Source organism: Rhinopithecus roxellana, chromosome 11 (genome assembly GCF_007565055.1).
Source record: "Rhinopithecus roxellana isolate Shanxi Qingling chromosome 11, ASM756505v1, whole genome shotgun sequence".
Classification (NCBI taxonomy): Eukaryota; Metazoa; Chordata; class Mammalia; order Primates; family Cercopithecidae; genus Rhinopithecus; species Rhinopithecus roxellana.
The window spans coordinates 111,640,466-111,657,512 of NC_044559.1; positions in this window are offsets into that span (position 1 = coordinate 111,640,466).

The following is a 17,047-nucleotide window of genomic DNA, read 5'->3' on the forward strand; positions in this document are numbered from 1 at the left end:
TTACGATTGATATATCATGAGGTCCAGAGGTCACAGCAGAAGAGTCTGGGAAGACAGAAAAGGGTGGGAAGATAGGTCAAATTAGTAGATGTATGATTAATTCAATAGTTATTCTTCTCACCATTTCAGAGGTTTCATGGGGTCGGGGGGAATTTAAGTGTTCAACCAGTGATGTTAGAAAGATACATGAATCAACCGAGGTTGATATGGTTGGTGGGCAAGGTGGGAGCAGGTCTTCCTAAGAAGCAGCATATCCCTTTTCCTATGGGAACAGCCCATCCTGGTTGACCATATACTGAACTGAGCACAGTAGGAGAATTAAAAGTTAGTATGTGTTAAAAGGAACCCCTCTATCCTCCTCTTATTATTTTCAAAGAAAGGAGAAAATGTCCTCTCAGTAAGAAAGAGGAATACGAGAGGAACCTTCAAGGTTTTCTCTGTCCCTTCACTAACTTCTCCCCAAACCTGGGAAGTAATTTATTTTTGAAAGGACAGAGTATGTGTGGTCCAGTCTTCTCTAGACTCTCTTTGTTGATGAAGGACACCTACTCCTTGCCCACCTTTCCTGAACCTTTTCAAGGTCAGCATAATCCTGTAGAGAAGGGGACCTTTTAGGGATACTACTAAAGGCTATAGCTAAGATTGTGATCTTCAATTAGGTCTTATCAGTAATAAAGCTGGTATTTTTATGTCAGTATGCTTGATTCTAGCATCTATTTCTTATTTGGTTTTGAGCTAAGAGGGAGAATAAAGGTTTATTACTTAATGGCCTGTAAAATTCCACAAAACTTTTAACTATGGAAAGCCAGATCAATCAGAAGGGCAGGGAACACTTGAGTAATTATCTTCTGTCACTGCTAGAGGCAATGGGAGCTAAGAGGTGAGCAAAGGGCATAATCAGGTGCTATTCTTGGTGCTCTGTTGGGCACCAGGAATATGTACAAGGCTCCAGGAAGGTTCTTTGTTTTCCCTGACAGTCACAGCTCCTGGGTCAGTAAGATAGAGACTGTGATTTCTTCCAGAAGAGTGATGGGGTTGTGGCATGTGACTGAAATACAAATACTAGATTCAGTTAACTTCCCTTCCACTTACTTAACACACATTTGTTGAACACACATCATGCACTCATTGACTCATTGCATTGTACAAGGTGTTGGAGATGTGAAGTTGAACATGACAGACAGAGGATCTTATTCCTTATAGACCTTTCCATCTGCAATGGAAAGCTCTTTGCCTCCTGATAACAGCATTTTACTCCAAAGTGCAGACTGTTTTTCCCTCTTAAGCTTCAGATACCTGGGACCTGGAGGAGGAGAGAATCCTCTTTGGTCCCCAGATGCTGTCTCCAGGCATTATGACTCCTACTGTCCTTCAAAGTTCACGTCATCAAACTTTCGGTCTGCTGCCCGTCTGTTGCTGGCTTCTATCTGTCTTGATCCTTCCCTTCAACTGCTGATGACTTTCACACTGGGCCCACTCTCTTCTACGTCTACTTGTGTCTTCATTTTTTGATGATTCCAATGGCCTTGTGGATAATCCATCTGAGCCAGGGTGCATGTCTAATTTCCTGCATGTTTTCTGTGTATTTCTCTCCTCTTTTTGCTCTCTCTAAAAGCCTGAAGGCAGTTTTCCTCTATCCCAGCACAAAATGAAGAAGCAAAGACTCAGAGATACCTCTGCTGCAAATATGAGACAAGAAAACTCTGACACAGGCTTACCTAGAAAGAGAGGGTAATGGAAATGGTTTGCAAAGAGGAAAGCCTAGAAAGAACAGAGTTCTTGAAATGGAAAGGGGGCGGGGGCGGGAAGACAGACTCACAGTTGCAAGAACCGGGAAGTGGAGTAGACAGGACTCAGTGCCGAACAAGCATCAAGTGTCAAGGAAGCTCCCACCCACTGGGGACATCCTGTTGTTTCTGGACATTTACTAATGTCCTTGATCAGAAGGTGGAGAACTTGGTCATCTTGTATAGGGATAGAGGCATGGAGCAAAACTCACATCTCTGGCCAAGGTGGGACTGTGGAGGATCAGATTAGACTGTCCTAAGCCCTGTGCTGCAGTGACATAGCCCCACTGCCACACATTTGTACCATGGCCTCTCAACCCCTTGACTTCTCACCTCCAGATATCTATTCCTCAACCCACTTCAGATACCCACTGTTATGATAATGACCTTGTCATCAGCAAGGACCCAACCCTGTCTGCACCCTAATATTCTTTTACTACCTTTCACCAATGCACACTTTGCAAACCTCATTAACTTCCTCCTTGTCTCTCTCCTCTGCTGTACTTTGGCAAAGCCCCAATCTGGTTAAGACCAACCATCTGCCTGTGCTGTGCCTGTCCCTGAGTAGCTGAGTGTTGCTGAAGAAAAACACATGGCCCTGCTGAACAGTCTCACTGTAAATCTGTAAGTGCAGATCTCAAAGGGTACTCAGTACTTCCCAGGATCCTCTCACATCCCTGAAATATTTCCTCTCCCAACTCCAAGCTGGGTATGTACTACCTTCTTTCCCATCTCGTAACCTATGTAGAGCCCCTCTTCCTTCACCTCACTTCATCGGACAAGACCTTCTTCAACCGTCCTTCACCAAAGTCACTGTCTTACCTGCCCACACCCCACCCCACCTCTCTCTCTGCCATCTCCTCCCAGTGGCTCTGGACCCTGTCCTCTTTCTTGTGCTCAAGAACTCTGCTTCTACAGTTCCTCTAGATTTTTCCTGCCAGCATCCAAACATGCTGTAATCTGCCATAATAAAACAACAATAACAGGTCGGGCGCAGTGACTCATGTCTATAATCCCAGCACTTCGGGAGGCTGAGGCGGGCAGATCATTTGGGGTCGGGAATTTGAAACCAGCCTGGCCAATATGGTGAAACCCCATCTACTTAAAAATACAAAAATTAGCTGGGCGTGGTGGCAGGTGCCTGTCATCCCAGCTACTCCCAGCTACTCTGGAGGCTGACAGGAGAATTGCTTTAACCTTGGGGGGACGGAGGTTGCAGTGAGCTGAGATCATGCCACTGCTCTCCAGTCTAGGTGACAGAGCAAGACTCAGTCTCAAAAAATAAATAAATAAGACAACAGCAGCATCTAATTTAGCATCATGGCAGCTTTCAAATTCCCCTCTCATTCCTGTGCTCCCTTTCAAAGCACAGCATTTTGAAGGCAGTGATATAATTACTGTTTCCACTTCTTCCTGTCACACCCTGTCTTCAATCCACTCCATCGAGTTCCCATCCATATCACACCATGGAGATCGCTCTTGTCGAGATCTCTGCTGTCCTTCGTGTTGCCAACCCCAGTATCCCATCTCTGCACTTATTATTTTTTAATTTTTAATTTTTAATTTATTAGAGACAGAGTCTCACTCTGTTGCCTAGGCTGGAGTGCAGGGGTGCAATCATAGCTCACTGCAACCTCAAACTCCTGGGCTTCAGTGATCCTCCCACCTCAGCCTCCCAAATAGCTGAGACTACAGGCCTGCGCCACCATACCTGGCTAATTTTGTATTTTTTGTAGAGATGAGGTTTTGCCATGTTGCCCAGGCTGGTCTCCAATTCCTGGGCTCTAGCAATCCTCCAGCCTCGGCCTCCCAAAGTGCTGGGATTACAGGCTTGAGCCACCACACCTGGCCTTGCATTTAACTTACTCTCCTGCAAACAGCATCGTACACAGTGAACTGCTCTATCTCCCCTTCTTCCTTTTGCTTCCAGGGCACACGCTGTTTTTGCTATTCTCAGACCTTGCTCACTATACCTTGTCAGTCTTGTTTTGGTCTCTCTTTTCTTCCTTTCCTTTAAACAAATGGTCCCTCCAAAAGGGCACAGTCTGAGAAGAAAATATTAGAGCTTCTATTTTTTTCCTCTGAAAAAAATAAAGAAGAAATTGAGCTTTATGTAATATGTAATACACATTTTATGCTGATGCCCTTTCTTGGTTGAGATTTCAGAGAATTACATATCACATATGCCACACAGGGCATGCTGAGGGAAGAGTGGATTTTCCACAGTCAGAGTGGTTAAAATGGTATGCTGTAGTTTCTGGGTGCATAGTTGCATGGATTTATGGATTATATATTTTTTAATTTTTTATTGTGATAAAATATACATAATGTGGAATGTACCATTTTAGGCAATTTTTTTTTTTTTTGAGATAGAGTTTCACTATTGTTGCCCATGCTGGAGTGCAATGGTGCAATCTCAGCTCACCGCAACCTCTGCCTCCCGGGTTCAAACGATTCTCCTGCCTCAGCCTCCCAAGTAGCTGTAATTACAGGCACGCACCATGACGCCCGGCTAATTTTGTATTTTTAGTAGAGACAGGGTTTCTCCATATTGGTCAGGCTGGTCTCAAACTCCCAATCTCAGGTGATCTGCCCGACTCGGCCTCCCAAAGTGCTGGGATTACAGTGTGAACACCATGCCCGGCCTTTTAGGCATTTTTACGTGTACAGTTCAGTGGCATTAAGTACCTTCACATTATTGTTTGACCACACCACCATCCATCTCCAAGACTCTTTTATCTTATCCAACTGTATCAATTAAACACTAACTCCCCATTCTCCCTTCCCCCAACCCCCCGGCAACCACCATTTTACATTCTGTCTCTATGAATTTGACTACTCTAGGTAACCTGTATGGTGTACAAATCATACAGTATTTGTATTTTTGTGGTTGACTTATTTCACTTAGCATAATGTCTTCAAGGTTCATCTTTGTTGTAGTATGTGTCAGAATTTCATTTCTTTTTGAGGCTGAATGATATTCCACTTTATGTATATGCCACATTTTGTGTATCTATTCATCCATCAATAGACATTTGGATTTCTTCCACTAATTGGTTATTGTGAATAATTGTGCTATATAAATGGGTATACAAATATCTGTTTGAGTCCTTGCTTTAAATTCTTTTGGGTGTAGACCCAGGAGTGGAATTGCTAGATCATTTGTTAATTCTGTTGAATGAAGAACTGCCATATTGTTTGCTACAGCAGTTGAACCATTTTATATTCCCACCAGTAATGCATAAAGTTTCCAATGTCTCCACATTCTCACAATACTTCTATTTTCCATTTTGTTTTGTTTATAACAGGCATACCAATGGGTGTGAAGGGATTTCTCATTGCGGTTTTGATTTGCATTTCCCTAGTGATAAGTGATGTTGGACATCTTTTCATGTGCTCGTGGCCATCTATACATCTTCTCTGAAGAAATATCCATTCAAATCCTTAGCCCATTTTGGGGGTTGTTTTTGCTGTCATTGTTGTAGAATTGCTCTTTATATATTCTGGATATTAATTCTTTATCAGGTATATGATTTGCCTTTTCACTTTGTTTATGGTAACCTTTAATGCACAAAAGGTTTTAATTTTGATAAATTCCAATTTACCTATTTTTCTCCTTTGTTGCCTGTACTATCGGTGTCATGTCCAAGAAATAATTGCCAAATCACTCTGTATTTTAAGAGTTATAGTTTTAGCTATTGTGTTTAGATCTTTGATTCATTTTTGAGATTGAGTCTCGCTCTATCACCCAGGTTGGAGTGCAGTGGGGCGATCTCAGCCCCCTGCAACATGCGCCTCCTGGGTTCAAGTGATTCTCGTGCCTCAGCCTCCTGAGTAGCTGGGATTATAGGCGCCCACCACCATGCCAGGATAATGGGATACTTTTTGTATTTTTAGTAGAGACGGGGTTTCACCATATTGGCCAGACTGGTCTAGAACTCCTGACTTCAGGTGATCCATCTGCCTCAGTCTCCCAGAGTGCTGGGATTACATGTGTGAGCCACCAAGCCCGGCTGATTCATTTTAAGCTAATATTTTATGTGATGTGAAGGAAGGGTTTAACTTTATTATTTTGCATGTAGATATCCAGTTTTCCCTGCACTATTTGTTGAAGACTGTTCTTCTCCCTTTGAATGATCTTAGCACCCTTGTGGAATATCGTTTGACCATATGGTATATGAGAAGGGTTATTTCTCTCTTTTATTCCATTGGTTTATATGTCTGTCTTTATGCCAGTACCACACTGTTTTGATTACTGTAGCTTTGTAGTAAATTTTGAAACCAGAAATTGTGAGTCCTCCAACTCTGTTCTTTTTAAAGATTATTTTGGCTATTTGGAGTCCTTTGAGATTCCACATGAATTTTAGTATGGATTTTTCTCCTTTTGCAAAAATCACCGGTGGGATTTTGATAGGGATTACATTGCCTCTGTAGATCACATTGAATGGTATTGACATCTTCACAATATTGTTTTCCAATCCATGAACACAGGATGTCTTTCCATTTATTAGTGTTGTCTTTTATTTCTTTCAGCAAGTTTTATAGTTTTTATAATTCTTTTCCCTTGGCATGGTTAAGTTTATTCCTAAATTTTTTATTCTTTTTGATGCTATTGAAAATAGAATTGTTATATAAATTTCCTTTTTAGGTTTTTTATTGTTAGTGTATAGAAACACAACTGATTTTTGTGTGATTATTTTGTATCCTGCAACTTTGCTGAATTTACTAGTTCTATTAGAGTGTGTGTGTGTGTGTGTGTGTGTGTGTGTAATCTTTAGTCTTGCATTTACCTTTGATTTTTCCCTTTCTCTCTTCTCTCTTGCCTATACAAGGAAATAACCACCAGCTCATTTCAGTTTGTTTTGATTTCACAATGTTTCTGATCTTTGACTCTCTCTTTAGTCTCCTTGTAAACTGATGTGATCAAATGACATTTGTATCCAGAATGTCTGGGACAGTGTGTGAAGAATTAATTTTCTAAAATAGTCATTTTATCTTGCTTTCCCACTCAAAACTCTAGGAGTTTCATGTAACAGTAGAGGTTCCAGTCTACTTTCATTAAATGTAAAGCATTTAATGAAATGCTGTCTTTCTTGTCCTCTCTCCCTTTGAGGCCTTTAGCTTGACTGTTTCTCCAAAGACACAGATGAAACTGATCTCCTGCCTCCTCTTATCTGTGTTACTCTTTTGTCACTTACCACCTACTTCCTTGTACTATTTATTATCTTTTTGTGTGTATCCGTGTTATCTTTCCTACCAAATTGTAAATTCTCCAAGGACTGAGAGATTGTCTTTTTTTCTCTCTCTTCTTGTGTTTGTGGCATATTGTAATACAATGACTTATGACATGGTAAAAGCTGAGTCAATATTTGCTGTTTAATTGTTTGACGTAATGAAATCCTTCGGTTGCCTGATTTTTAGTGTCTTGAGAACTGATATTTCATTTATTTTATCTGGGTTTTTGTTTTTTTTTTCAGTGTTTCAGACTTCCAATATTCATCTTGGTCAGAAGTATTAGTTCCCTACTTTGATTTTTACAAACTGACAACATTTAAAGATCACTAACAAGAAAGTAATAAAGATGTCATTACTTCCTGGAAACCATCTGAGTGTATTTCAACCTATGTCTCTATCAAAAGTGGGAAAATCGAAGATAGATCAGGGTGGCCAGGTAACATACCCAGTTATATCTGAATGTCAGATAAACAACGAATGATTTTCTTCATATAAGTATGTCTCATGCAATAGTTGCTTATCTGACATTCAGATTTACTTAGGTAGCCTGTATTTTTATTTGCTAAATCTGACAACCCTACCATGAAGCTTTAAGTTTCAGGGAAAAAGAAAAATGGGAGCAAGCATTATTCTTTGTGGAAATGAGACTATTGCTCTGTACTTAAAATGTTTCTGTGTCAAAAGAATACAGCTTGAGAGGTCTCTTTACGACAACTCTTTACAACAACTATGACCTTACCTAAGATACGTGATGATAAAGCTAATGAACGATAACATTAACTGAAATATTAATAAACATTGCTTTTGAATATAAATGAAAACATTGTTTCTGTGAAATGCAATTGTGTACCAAATCAAAGAACTGGTTGGGCTTAAAAATCTTTTCTAATGAGTATATAAAATTATCATAGCATTTGCATATCTCTGTCTTCCGGAAAATACTGCTGCTCAGTCTGTTGAAAGCATGACCTCGAACTTGCAGGACAAATCTTGAGAAATTATCTGTGACAAGTCCTACTGCAACTGAGAAGAACATAATGCAAATCAGAATTTCTTGGCTATATTTACTCAAGATGGCAATGAGAATTTTTATGTGATTGAAGAACTTTTGGACATATTATTCATTATGGCACCATATAGTATCTAACTTGTTTTTAAGTCATAAATAATTTAATACATACTAATCAAAAATGAGTAACTGCAAGCAGTGTTTCTGTGGAGTCAGAGTTAACTTTGGACTTGTTATCAATGTAAACAATGATTTTCATCAATACAGCTGGTGAGTCAACTCATCACATCCTTTACCAAGTCCTTCACTTGGCCCTGGATGGTGAAACATGGATGTCATCTTGGAAGTAGTAGCTTACTCAGAGCTGGATACTTTACTATAGCTTGAACATGAACAATTCTCCAGTTTACTTGATTTTTTTTTTGTAGGAATCTGATATAATACAGTCATATATCTGACAGGAATCTGACATAATACAGGCAGTTATAACCCTCAGAGAGAGACAGGAGTCTTCATTTTTAAATTCAATAATATTTATTGAAAGCCTAATATAGGCTAGGCACTAGTTGAAGGAATGAACAAGATAAAGTCCTTGCTTATCATGGAGCTTGCATTCTAGTGAGCAAATCAGACAATGAACAAATGATGTATAAACAAGGGAGATTAACCAAGTGGTAGCAGAGAGGTGCTATGCAGAGAATTTAATAAGGTAGTGATGCTTTTTTAAGTTAGGTGATGTTGGGGCTCGGAAACAGATATCCCAAAATATGGTGCTTTGACATGTGGAACTGAAGATGAAGCCTCAAGGTCTCTCTGACTATCCCCCCACCTTCTGTCTCTCATCTATTGTCTCTGTCAAAGCAAAGGATGAAGTTGTTCTCTGAAGTTCCCTTATCTGCTTAAAATTTGGGCCTGCCAAAGAAAACAATTACCTCTGGTGCCTTCCCTGAGTTTTCATTAACTGAACTCATATGGCCAGAAGAAAGACTAAAGTCTGTCAACACACCTGGACAGACTTGTCACAAACCATTGTCTGTTCTGTAGGCCCAACAGACTTTGTCCCAGGCCATTGTATATTCTTCAAGACTGTTGAATTCCCCTAAAAATAATTTGCCACTCCCCTAAAATCATTCACACTTCCCCACCTCCCTTTCCCCTAAAAGGAAGGGTATGTAACCATCCGTACCCCTTTGTATGGTGAGCTAATCACTCTGTGATTCTCCCCCATGCACATGCCTTTTCTCCTATTCACCTGACTTTTGTCCACTGATTTTCAGGAAGCTGAGCCTTTAGAGGGTGAAGGGAAAGTTTTCCTTTGGCCCCTGCAGTGATTAGGATTGGCCTACATGGGGTGATAAAATTTAAACACGGGCCTGAATGAAGGGAAGAAGCCAGTTATGCAAAGATCGGGAAGCAGAGCTTTAGAGCAGAAGAAGTGTGAAGGCCCCAAGACAGATGATCTTGGTGTGCTCCGAAGGAAGACCAGTGCAGGGAGAGGAAAGCTGGAAAGAGATAAGGCTGAAGGTAGGCAGGGGCCAGGTTATATAGAATTTTAAACAACAGGAATTTATTAATTTATTCTTAGTGTGATGGGAAGCCACAAGACTTTTCAATTAAATATTAAATAAACATGTTTTGAAGCTGAGCATGGTGCCTCATGCATGTAATTCCAGAGCTTTGGGAGGCCAAGGTGGGAGGATTGCTTGAACCCAGGAGTTCGAGACCAGCCTGGATAACATAACAAGATCCCATCTCTACAAAAAATTTAAAAATTAGCTAAGTGTGGGGGCACTCACCTATAGTCCCAGCTACCTGGGAGGCTGAGATAAGAGGATTGCTGGAGTCCAGGAGTTTGAAATTACAGTGAGCTATGATAGTGCCGCTATATTCCAGCCTGGGTGAAAGAGTAAAACCCCATCTCTTAAAAAATAAGGTCTAGGCGCGGTGGCTCACACCTGTAATCCCAGCACTATGGGAGGCCGAGGCGGGTGGATCACAAGGTCAGGAATTCGAAACCAGCCTGGCCAACATGGTGAAACCGCGTCCCTACTAAAAATACAAAATTAGCCGGACATGGTGGTGGAAGCCTGTGGTCCCAGATACCTGGGAGGCTGAGGCAGGAGAATCTCTTGAACCCAGGAGGTGGAGGTTGCAGTGAGCCGAGATGGCGCCACTGCACTCCAGCCTGGGCAACAGAGTGAGACTCTGTCTCAAAAATTAAAAAATAAAAAATAAGTAAGCAAATAAATAAACACACTTCGTGTATTCTTTTGAGATAAAGGGGATGTTCTAACAACGAGAAAAAGGTAGATGTTTTGAAAGAAAACTGAATGGATAAAGTACTTTTTTTAAAATAAATCAACCTTAAGACCAGTCTTCTAATTATTGTATTACAAAGCATTCGTTAAACAGGATTTTCCCAAAAAGTGAAGAATATTACTATCACTTTTTAGAGAGTGATATGGTTAAAAAATGATGTATTAATTTTGAAATCTGATTTAACATTTTGTGATAAAGTAAAGGTCTGAGTCCAATTCCAGTTTATTTAGATGCCTAGTTTTAGTGGTTGTCATAGAGAAGAAATATTTCTTGCAAAGAGGCCTAGATCCCAGTGAAGGAAGTGTATGGCTGGCTCTGCCACTAGCCATAGACTTGTTTTTCAGTTCCTTTCAGGAAACCTGTAAAGGTTTTTGCTAAAATTTAGCTTAGTTGTTTTCCATCCTCCCTGATGTCAAACAATTGTTGTTCTCATGTACATAGAGAATAGAAGGATGGTAACCAGAGCTTGGGAAGGGTAGCGGGGTGTTAGGGTTGGGAATGGTTAATGGGCACCAAAAAAACAGAAAGAATGAGTAAGACCTACTATTTGATAGCACAATAGGGTGGCTATAGTCAATAATAACTTAATTGTCCATTTTAAAAGAAAGAGTGTAATTGGATTTTGTAACTCAAAGGATAAGGGCTTGAGGGGTGGGTACCCCATTCCCTGTGACATGTTTATTTCACATTGCATGGTTGATATGCATGCCATATCAAAACATCTCATGTATTCCATAAATATAAACACCTACTATGATCTTAAAAATAAGAAAAAAATTTTAAAAATTGTTTTTGCAAACTAGTTGAAAAGTGAGAATTTCTTATATTTTGAATAAATGGATTTTAATGTTACTGAAAATCTTCATATGGAAGATTTTAAACAAGTTGTTAGGGACCCAAATATGAGATTATTAGTGGCATATATCATTTTTGACATATAAAAAAAATCTTACGATGATGGAAATACTTTCAAACATCTGTTTCCATGCTCTCACTATAGTATGAGCTTCTTTGTCATTCATTGTTAAAATATTTCTTATCTTAGCGAAATTCTGTAAGTGCAATTAAACTTTTTAAGAAAATGTCAGGTAGCATATTACTGACAACCATTTGCCACCAAAAAGAGGTAAGAAAATTTGCCCCAAGGCAAAGTGCTGTCAGGGTACACCTACAGAAGCTGGTGGAAGTCAGCGTGGGAATGATCACTTGGCTGAGGCTAGTTTCTGTATGAGATGGAGAAGGATTAAAAAGATGCTTGGGGGTCACTAAAACAAGATATGATGTACTGGAGTGAAAAGTTTAACCTTTGAGCAATTGGCGTCTGGGCAACAGCTTAAGGACCCACTCAGTGACAAAAAGCTGATTTTGTCATTTCACACTTAAACAATCTTTTAAAAACCCAATCAACAACAGAGAAAACAAATAAACAAACAATTAAAACCTTTGCTTTTTTTAAAAAGCAATAAAACCTCCCCTCCATTGCTAATATAACTGGCAGTAGGTCATAGAATGTTTTTTAGTGTGCCTCTAAATAAACCCTTAACATTGACTTTTGCAACTTCTTTTTCTCTGTATATTTGCTTTCAATATTTATTTCAGTGTGATTTCATCTGGATAGAAATGGATTTCATCTTTAGGTGAACAACTCAATTCTGCAGTTCATAGTGACAGCCCTAATGCCAGGGGGCGACAGTGGAAATAATGGCCAGGCTTGGGAGAGCAGTAAAGAGAAAGAACAAGTAGCAGATCTTGCCAGGCCACTGTGACGTCTTCATTCTCCTCCAGCCCTAATTTGAAATAGTGGCATCATTATAATCGATTCAGGGAAATGTGGTCTCAGTGGGTACTTAGGAGCAGGAAGACGGGAAAACAGACTAAGCCAAGAGAAATAAAATGTGGTTGTTTTGCTGCACCACAGATACCCTGATTTAAAAACTCTATTTTGCTTCCATTGCTAGAATTTTTTACTAAGTTACAAATTAGAAGTAATCAAATATCCTGAAACTTCAGAATATGATGGACCAAAATTTTCACCAAAGTTATTCTTATCATTGCCTCCTACTGATAATATATTGTACTGATCATTTTGTTTTTTTATGGATTAGTTATTCACAACTCTGGTACTTTATCAAGTTCAGTGTATCAAGCTCTCAAAAGACATAATTTGTGATTTGATATGTTTATCAGTTATTATCATTTCACAGTTATAAAATTAACAAATGGCAAAGCAGTAATCAAAACAAGAGACAATAAATTCAATTTTAGAAGGAGGTAGAAGGCTGGGCGCCGTGACTCACTCCTGTAATCCCAGCACTTTGGGAGGCTGAGACGGGTGGGTCACGAGGTCAGGAGTTCAAGACCAGCCTGGCCAAGATGCTGAAACCCCGTCTGTACTAAAAATACAAAAATTAGCCGGGTGTGTTGGTATGCTGCCTGTAATCCCAGCTACTCGGGAGGCTGAGGCAGGAGAATCGCTTAAACCCAGGTGGCAGAGGTTTCAATGAGCCGAGATCGCACCACTGCACTCTAGCCTGGGCAAAAGAACAAGACTCTGTCTCAAAAAAAAAAAAAAAAAAAAAAAAGGATGAGGTAGAGATCTGAGTATATGATTCAATCATATTAAATTAACAGAAAAACAGAGCTGAAATACATGCTTAGAAAGCCAGTGACCAAAATATACTATGTACTAAAAGCAATGTAAAGACCACCACAAACAAAGGCTACATGGGCATTAAAAAAGTTCAATTCTATTTTTCTGCCTCATGTGTAAATATATGAAAGAAAAGGGTAAAAGGGAGGAAATTTTTTTAAAGCATCTAAAAATTACAGTAAATGGAAGGGCAACAGGTTAATGGTGACTTGTACAATTTTCTCTTTTATAAACATGATTTCTCCTTAAATTTGAAGTTCAAATTGGTGTCTTTTAACTTGAAGCTATTGAAATGGTAACAACAACAGAAAATATGTTCACACAAGATAATTCCTTTAGAATGTTAAAAATATCCTTGGCCTATAAAAATGTTGTTTGCCCCCTGGTGGTGAAATTATTGTTATTTAATTTTTTGTAAGTTAAAAGACTTTAATTATGGAGTCTTGGCACTAAACATCCTATCACAAGCAAAAATAATACAGCATTACATATTTATATATTGGAAGTGGAGAGAGATGAAGCTGGGCTGCTGTATGGATTAGCAAAATGAGAACGATGCAATAGTCATATTTAGGACAGCAAATGTAAATTTCCCATATCTTACCATCTGGAACTAAGTTTTCCTTAATCTATCCCTATTTGTTTCTGTGTTGGTCATATTGCTAGTTCAGTATTGTAAAGAATGCTGCCTCCTTTCAGTAAATGTAATAACAGGCATTTATGAGGCATGGAATTTCTATACATAAACTAGCACCTTTGCTGGGACCTGTTGATCATGGCGAACAGCAACTTTGTACTGTTTTGCCTTGTGTTCCAATTTGGCATCACAAACAATATTAGGGCTCAGCGGCAGAATGCCAAAATCGAGCTGTAAGGCCTGAAAGAATAGATGATGAAGAGGTCTGCAAAAATTTCCTTTTGCAGACTAATTGGAGCCTTTGAATATGAGGAAAATGCAATGATCGCTGTGATTGAAAGTAGAAGAGAATATCTGGGTCAGTTAAAGGAACAAGGACAAAAACTAATTTTGAAATTTTCAAGAGATTTAAGCGAGTTACTAGACAACTTTGAAAAATTAATGATAATCCTGAAACTGTAGATGTTAGAAGAAAGAAATTTTAACATGGAGTTTATTGTGACACATTAAAGTCCAGGGAAAGCAGAAAACCTCACTGTCTGAAAATACAGCGCTAAACCAGAGGAAAATGATGACAGCGGCCAACTCTTTAGTGGCTAAATCGCTGAATGTGAATATTTTCCCTTCCTTTTGTTCAGTTGGGTTCCTGCTCTTAATACAGCATCTACTGTTTAACCTTAAGCTGAATTTAGCAGAGAAATCATGAATAATATGTTTTTATAAAGCTGGAGCAAAAAAAAAATTAAATTGACTTTTACAACCAGTCATTATTTGGTAAAAATAAAACAAAACAAAACTTGTCTCCCACCATCCTGGGCAAGCAAGTGATTGGATACATTTTTGATGAAGTAGGCAATTACAGCTGAAGTTTGATGATCAATGCTTTTTTTGTTTTTTTTTTTTTTTTTTTTTGAGACAGAGTCTCACTCTGTCACTCAGGCTGGAGTGCAATGGCACGATCTCGGCTCACGGCAACCTCTGCCTCCCAGGTTAAAGTAATTCTTCTGCCTCAGTCTCCTGAGTAGCTGGGACTACAGGTGCATGCTACCATACCTGACTAATTTTTGTACTTTTTTTTTTTTTTAGTAGAGACAGGGTTTCACCATGTTTGCCAGGCTGGTCTTGAACTCCTGACCTCATGATCTGCCCATCTCGCTCCCAAAGTGCTGGGATTACAGGCATGAGCCACCGCACCTGGCAACAAATGCCTTTAAAGATAACATCTAAACATTTAAAAATAGGTAAGAGTTATTTATAGAAACCTTAATACAGTATAGATGGAGACTTCCCATAAAATGACAATAGCTTTTCAACTGCAATTACTATATACCAGGCACTAATTATTCCACTTCATTCCCACAAGAACCTTATGATTTGGGGAGTACTCTGATCCTAATTTTAGAGATGTGGAAACTGAAACTCAGAGATCACCCTTAGTGGTAGAGCCAGGGTGCAAATGTAATCAATCTGGCTCTAGAATCTGTGCTCCTCTTCATCAGGAGATTATTTAAGTAAATAGTACATTATTCAGGGAAGTGAAAAACCATAGTGTCAACATGTTAGAAATATATTTATTATTTATAACATGAATAGCATCTGTATTTATTTATGAAGACCTTCAAAATGATTAAAATTCAGTACTGCAATACACAAGGGATTACTTTCTAAGGAGGTGCTCCACCAAAACAATATTTTTCTAACCTTTGTCAACTCAATGTAAGTTTGTGAATGGTGTTTGGATAAATACATTACTGAGTGAAGATAATGTTCCATTAAAGAACAATGATATCTTAGAATTTCAAGCTCATATATTTGAGAAACAGCCATATAGGAGCTAATGAGAATATTTTAAGATGTAATGAGGGCCAGGATTTTTTAAATCATGGGGTAAACAGACCACTAATGATGATTTAAGGAGACATTTGGACTTTGACTATAACATGTCAATTTTATATATTCAATTTTGTTTGATATAGTTAAATTTGATCTTACCCAAAAGCAAAGGATAGACTACCAGTAGGAGGACTCTGTGAGTCCTACTGGTCTATTAAATTACTAGTATTCTTTCACCTTTTTCTCTGGAAAGTAGTGGTCATTATGATGTTGAAGTTCTCATGTAACAAGATCAAAACTCCCATCAACCTCTATGTGAGTGACCTACCCAACACTCTGAATTCTTGCCCCTCTCCTCATTGCCAGTGGCATATTCTTCCAATGCATCTTAGCCATACATGACCATAGTCACACCTTGAACCTTGGCAATACCAGAACCTACAAAATCAAGACTTAAAAAAAAAAAATTTATGCATGAGCTGATATGCTCCCAGCTCACCTGCATAAGCACCATGATAGAAACAATTAGATGTCTTCATTGAAATCTTCACTTTAATTTATCCTGTGGTTATTTGTGTAACTCCTTATGTTGAACACATAGGTCATTAAATTTCTGCCTTCCTTCCTTAAGATATTTAAGGCTACAAATGTTCTTTTTCTATTTTTTTTCTCAAGACTGAGTCTCGCTCTGTTGCCCAAGCTGGAGTGCAGTGGTGCAATCTCACCTCACTGCAATCTCCGCCTCCCAGGTTCAAGCAATTCTTGTGACTCAGCCTCCTGAGTAGCTGGGATTACAGGCGCACTCCACCATGCCCAGCTAATTTTTTGTAATTTTGGTAAAGATGAGGTTTTGCCATGTTGGCCAGGCTGGTCTCAAACTCCTGACCTCAAGTGATCTGCCCACCTCGGCCTCCCAAAGTGCTAGGATTACAGGCATGAGCCGCAGCGCCCTGCCACAAATGTTCTTTGAAGTTACTGCCTTCACTACATCCCACAAGCTTTGCTACAGTTTGGCAATGATATGCTTAGATTTGCTTTGCTTTGTTGCATTTATTCATTTTGGGGTTTGTTGAGCATATTGTGTTTGTGAGTGGTTGTTTTTTTCTTTTTCTTTTAACGGCCTTAGTGAGACATAATTGACATACCACACAATTCACCTATTTAAAGTATATTTAAGTCAGTGTTTTTTTAGTATTCAATATACTAAACCAGGTTATACAATCATTGCCATAATTCAATTTTAGAACATTTTCACATCCCCTAAAAGAAATCTTACAGCCATTAGCAGTTAATCTGTAACCTTCTCTACTCCCTATCCCTAAGTAACCACTCATCTACTTTCTGTCTTTATAAGTTTGCCTATTCTGGACATTTCATATAACTGGAATAGATGATTTTTTGTGACTGGCTTCTTTCACATGGCATAATGTTTTCAAGATTCATCAATGTCATAGCATGTATCCATACTTCATTGCATTTTATTGCTGAATAATATTCCATTGCATAGATATACCATACTTTGTTTATTCCTTCTTCAGTTGATGAGCATTTGGGTTGTTTACAAACTTTTGGATTAT